Source organism: Coffea eugenioides, chromosome 3 (genome assembly GCF_003713205.1).
Source record: "Coffea eugenioides isolate CCC68of chromosome 3, Ceug_1.0, whole genome shotgun sequence".
Classification (NCBI taxonomy): Eukaryota; Viridiplantae; Streptophyta; class Magnoliopsida; order Gentianales; family Rubiaceae; genus Coffea; species Coffea eugenioides.
The window spans coordinates 46,666,648-46,672,594 of NC_040037.1; positions in this window are offsets into that span (position 1 = coordinate 46,666,648).

The following is a 5,947-nucleotide window of genomic DNA, read 5'->3' on the forward strand; positions in this document are numbered from 1 at the left end:
TGTAATAGCTGCATTAGTCCTTAAATACCAAAGGTAGTTGAAGGAAGAGTCGGGGCACAGTGTAACTGAATTCGTTCATCCTTTTCTCTCTCTCTTCTGAAGTGCAATAATAATTCCTTCTCCAATTGCTCTCTCAACTCTCCTCTTTTTTCTAACTTCCTCCTTTCATCTACCTTATTCTTCTCTCTCTCTCCAATTTCAATTTCTTCATAATATCAACACTGATTCATGACAACTTGGATTCTTGGATCTGCAAAATTGTTAATAAGATTCTACAATGGCAGATGGAACGAGGTTTAAGCAGTTGGAGGAACAGATCAAGAAGCAGGATGGGAAATTTCAAGAATCCTTGGAGAATCTGCAACAGCTATGGATGCAATTTCAACGCCAAATGGAGGCTAAGTTGCTGGTGCAGAACAAGAAGTGGATTCCAAACTTCACTCCATGGTGGGAAAAATGGAAGAACAACAGCATGAACACTATAATGAGGATGTTGAACAGGGCAAAAGCTCGAGAAGATCATATGAGAGTAAGCAAAACACCCTTGTTACCAAATCCTCACTTGCATTCCCAGCTAACGTCTGAGAAGGACTTAGCAATGGCGGGAAACAACATGGAGAAGATTGGGAAATTCAACAATCCCTACCAACCCAGAGTTGAATTGAGTTGTTTTTTCAGGAAATAATCCAAGGGAATGGCTGAGGAAATGCAATAAGTGCTTTTTATCTAGTTCCCGAGTTAATGAAGGTCGGCAGAAATATGGTTCACTTGGATTTGGGGATAAGAGCCTATGTGATTAAGTGGAGGAATTTAATAAATTATAACAGCAAGGAGCAGTTGAGGAATATCAGGAGAGATTTGAAGAATTAAAAGCATTAATGCTGACTAGGGATCCAAGACTCTCTGAGTTGTACTTCATTTCTAGTTTTGTAAGTGGCTTGAAGGAAGAAATCAGTCCCATGGTTAAAATGACGAAGAAGTAAACCTTGTGGGAAACATTTCACATAGCATAGCTTGCCTGCAAGAACAGCTTTTCGAAGAAGCAAAAGATTCCAGTCAAGAACCGTGGGGAGTGGCAGTTTGGCTTGATTGGAAATGGGGTAGGTACTGCTGGATCCTCTAATCAGCACAAGGTGCCTGCTATTCCTGAACCCAAGAAAGCCCTCCACCATCCAAATGAAGTGCAGAAGTTGTCTGCTCAGGAGATGTAGCATAGAAGGAATAGTGGCTTGTGCTTCAAATGTGGAGAAAAATATGGATTTGGCCACCAGTGCAGAATGAAGCATCTAAATTTCATGGTGGCAGAGGAGGAAGAGCTAGAATTCTTGGATGAAGCAAGATGAGAAAACGGGAAATCCAGGGAAGTAACTGATGCTTCCTTACATGCTTTATCAAATTCGCTTAAAAGAATAACCATTACTATTGAAGGAATGCTCAAAGAAACTAGGATACACATTTTGGTTAATATTGGTAGCACTAACAGTTATGTAAGCTATAAACTGACTGAGGCATTACAAATAGATTATATCTTCATTGATCCCTTTACTGTTACTATGGCTGATGGAAGTAGTATTATAGCTATTTGTCCATGGGTCAGATGGAAGATTCAAGAATACAATTTCTGTCATGATTTGTAAGTAATGGATTTAGGGGGTTGGGATGTAATTTTGGGTGCTGATTGCATGTTCTTGCATACATTACCTTTTACTTCCATCACTTGAATATTCACATGTTACAAGAAGGGGAGCTGATTACTTTAAATTGATGTGCTGATGATGCTTTTGTAAGGTTGATAAGAGGGAAGGATCCAAGAGAATATACCAGATTCGTGCAAGAATGTTGTGTTATGTCAGAAGAGAAAGGAAAGGAAAGGAAAGGATGTCATCAACCAAGATATAACCTCTGTGATTCAATCAATACAATTCAGTATTTGAAGAACCAAGACGGTTACCCCCAAAAAGGACTGTTGATCATTAGATAAACTTGGAACCAGGGCAAAACCTTTTAAACTCAAACCATTCAGATATCCTCAATCTCAGAAACTCTATCTCAGGTTACCAAGATGCTGCAGAATAAGATCATTAAACATGGCAATAGCCCCTATGCATCCCCTGTTTTGTTGGTTAAGAACAAGGATCACACTTGGAGAATCTGTGTAGATTACAAATTTCTCAACAAACTGACAATCAAGGATAACTATCCTATACCTAATATTTATGAGCTATTGAATGAGTTGTGTGGGGCTAAATGGCAGACTAGACTGGACCTCACTTCTGGGTACCACCAGATCAGAGTCAAGCCACAAGATGTGCCCAAAACTACTTTTCAAACACGAGGGTTAGTGATGCCCTTTGGACTCACTAATGCTTCAGCTACATTTCAGTCACTAGTGAACCAAATATTGAAACCATTTCTAAGGAAGTTTGTGCTGGTCTTCTTTGATTTTATACTCATCTATAGTCCCACCTTGAAGCTTCCTGAGTAGCATCTGAGTATGGTTCTGAAAGTTCTACAAGAAAATCAGTTATATGTCAAGAAGTCCAAATGCTCATTTGCTCAGAAGTAAGTGGCATACTTAGGCCATATTATTACAGCAGATGGAGTCAAGATGGATAACAAGAAGATTGACTATATTGTGAGTTGGCCCAGACCAATGAATGTAAAGGGTTTAAGAGGCTTCCTGGGTCTTACACGTTACCATAGAAGACTCATCAAAGATTATGGGCTCATTTTCAAACCCCTCCCTGAATTACTTAAAAAGGGTGGATTTCAATGGACAAAGGAAGCTGAATTAGCATTTACACAGCTCAATAAAGTGATGATTTCAGCACCTATTTTAAGGCTTCCAGATTTCTCTAGACCCTTTGTCTTGGAAACAAGTACCTGTGGGGTTGACTTAGGAGCAGTGCTCATACAAGGACAGCCAATTGCCTTCCTAAGCAAAGCACTGAGTGCCAAAAACTTGTGGCTATCCATATATTAGAAAGAATTGATGGCTTTGTAGCTGGCCGTGACCAAGTGGAAGCATTACTTGGTGGGATATCATTTCATGATTAAAACTGATCATCAATCACTTAAATATCTCCTTGAGTAGAAGTTGACCTCTTCCTTGCAAGTGTCTTACTATCTGGGTTTGGATTATGAAATCCAATAGAAAAAAGGGTTAGAAAATAAAGTAGCAGATGCTTTGTCTAGAAGAATGGTTGAATAGCAAGGAAATGAGGATCAAAATGAAAGACTTGTGCCGATATCCTCTGTTCAGCTAGATTGGATGAAAGAAGTTATGGATATCTACTTAGAGGATGAACAAGCTAAGGAGCTGATAGCTCAGTTGATGATTGCTCCAACAACCTTGCCACAGTATTCCTACAACGATGGCATTCTCAGGTTTCATGGCAAAATTTATGTGGGTAATTCTACTAATCTCAGAACTCATATTATTCATAGTTACATGCCTCGTTAGTAGGAGGACATTCTGGTCAGCTAGGGTGTTTACAGAAAGTCAAATCTAGTTTACTAGCCAGGATTAAAGCAAGAAGTGGTGACCTTTGTTAGACAATATGATGTCTGCCAACGCAACAAAACTGAAAATGTCCCCTAAACAAGGTTGCTGCAACCATTGCCTATTCCCACACAGGCATAGTCACTTATTACAATGGATTTTATTGAGAAACTGCTGTTGTCTGATGGTTTTGACAAAATCTTAGTAGGCATTGATCAACTGACTAAATTTGGACATTTCATCCCACTGACGCATCCTCTTTCTGCTGAACATGTAGCACAGAAACTCTTGGACCAAGTTTACAAGCTTCATGGATTACCAGAGTCTATAGTGACATACAGGAATAAGATCTTCACTAGTATATTATGGAAGGAGCTCTTTAGACTACTCGGCGCACAATTGAATTATAGAGCAGCTTTCCATCCCCAAAGTTATGGTTAGAGTGAAAGGCTTAATGAGTGTCTTGAAGTATACTTGACGTGCATGACAAGAGAAAGGCCATATAATTGGAGCAAATGGATTGCATTAGCTGAATGGTGGTACAACACCATCACAACAGTTTTAAAAATTACTCCTTTCCAAGCTTTATATGGATATGAGCCCTTGCACTTATCAGGCTTTAAATGGATATGAGCCCCTACACTTGCCATTATGTCCTTTTCATGACTCAGTTATTCCTGCAACCAATCATTGGATACAGGATAGACTTTCAATCATCCAGACTCTTAAAGATAATTTTACCAAAGCACAAAACAGGATGAAGTTGTTTGCTGATCTTTTCAAGTGTGGGATATGGTATACCTAATGCTCCAGCCTTACAAGCAGCACTCAATTGCAATCAGAAAATTTTTTGAAGCTGGCTGCTAAGTTTTATGGACCTTTTGAGGTGATTGAAAAGATTGGGAAGGTAGCCTATAAGCTGAAGCTTCCACCCAGAGTCAAGGTACATCCAGTATTCCATGTCTACTTATTAAATAAGGAGGTAGGAAGCGCCATACAAGCCTACTATACCAGAATTTGATGTTGATGATCATTATTTACTGGAGCCTGAATTGGTGCTTAAAAGAAGGGCTATTTTGAGGAATTCTCAGCCTACAAACCAACTTCTGATTAAATGGAAGCAATTGAGATTTGAGGAAGCTTTGTGGGAGGATTTGTCCTTCATCACCAATCAGTTTCCTGACTTCAAACCTTGAGGACAGGTTCAGTCTTAAGGGGAGGGAAATTGTCATGGATTATGGGTGAAATGATGTCGTTTTGTTCATTAGGGAGTACGTTCCACTTAATTGCAGTAATTGGAGAGTTAGTTACAAAATAGCCACTTGTAATACCTGCATTAGTCCTTAAATACCAAGGTTAGTTGAAGGAAGAGTCAAGAAAAATTGTATCTGAATTCGTTCATCCTTTTCTCTCTCGCTTCTGAAGTGCAATAATAATTCTTTCTCCAATTGCTCTCCCAACTCTCCTCTTTTTTCTAACTTCTTCCTTTCATCTACCTTATTCTTCTATCTCTCTTCAATTTCAATTTCGTCATAATATCAACACTGATACATGACACCCTCAATGGCTTCGGATCCTCTGTCCAGTTTTCTGTGTCTAAGTCCCTGTCCGGTTTCATTTCTTATCAAACAACTGATAATGAAGCTCTCAAAGTATGCTACAAAGCTTTTCTACTTCAGAATTGGTGATCATTCGACGCCATAAAGAACACTTTCATCATTGCTCTATAATTGCTAGTCTAAGATAAATCAAGGAGCAAAAGGAGCGAAGAACTATTAGAAGCCAAAATCATCAAGTCTAGACTTACTTATTCTACGTTGGGGATTCTCGTATTAGTTAATAGCTAAGAATCAAAAAGAAATCAATCCCACAACAAAAGAAAGGCAACCTCTATTTACCTTCACACCATATATTCTGATCTTTCCTCTCTATGATCCCACTTTACACCCTGCAATCTCCTATGTACTAGTTCGACTAGTCTTTCAACGCTTCTGCATTAATGACCAAACAAATTTTCGACCAAAAAACAATTGATTTGATGAAGAAACTTTTGTTTACTATTGAAGAAAGAGATTGCAAATTCCACTCAATAAAAACGATTAGCACTCCTTATCCATCGTGATCAGAACACTGACAAAAAAGGAATTGCGACAATTGCTGTTCCACTTTACCGTATCCTTAATTTCTGGGTTTGAAGGCTTCGATGTTTACCAATTTCCACCATAAGAAAGTAAGTATATGTACATGAACTGGACTGAGTACAGTCAGCGGTTCAACTGCAAATAGCAACGCGCAGCCCAGATGGGGCAGCTAGTAATAGGACTCAATCTAAACGGCTACTTTCAAATTTTAGTAGTTTCTTTTTATTTTGAATGATAAATTTGAACAACTACTGATTAAGTCGATGCTACGGTTAGATTTGTGAATACAATTAGAGTCCCGAAT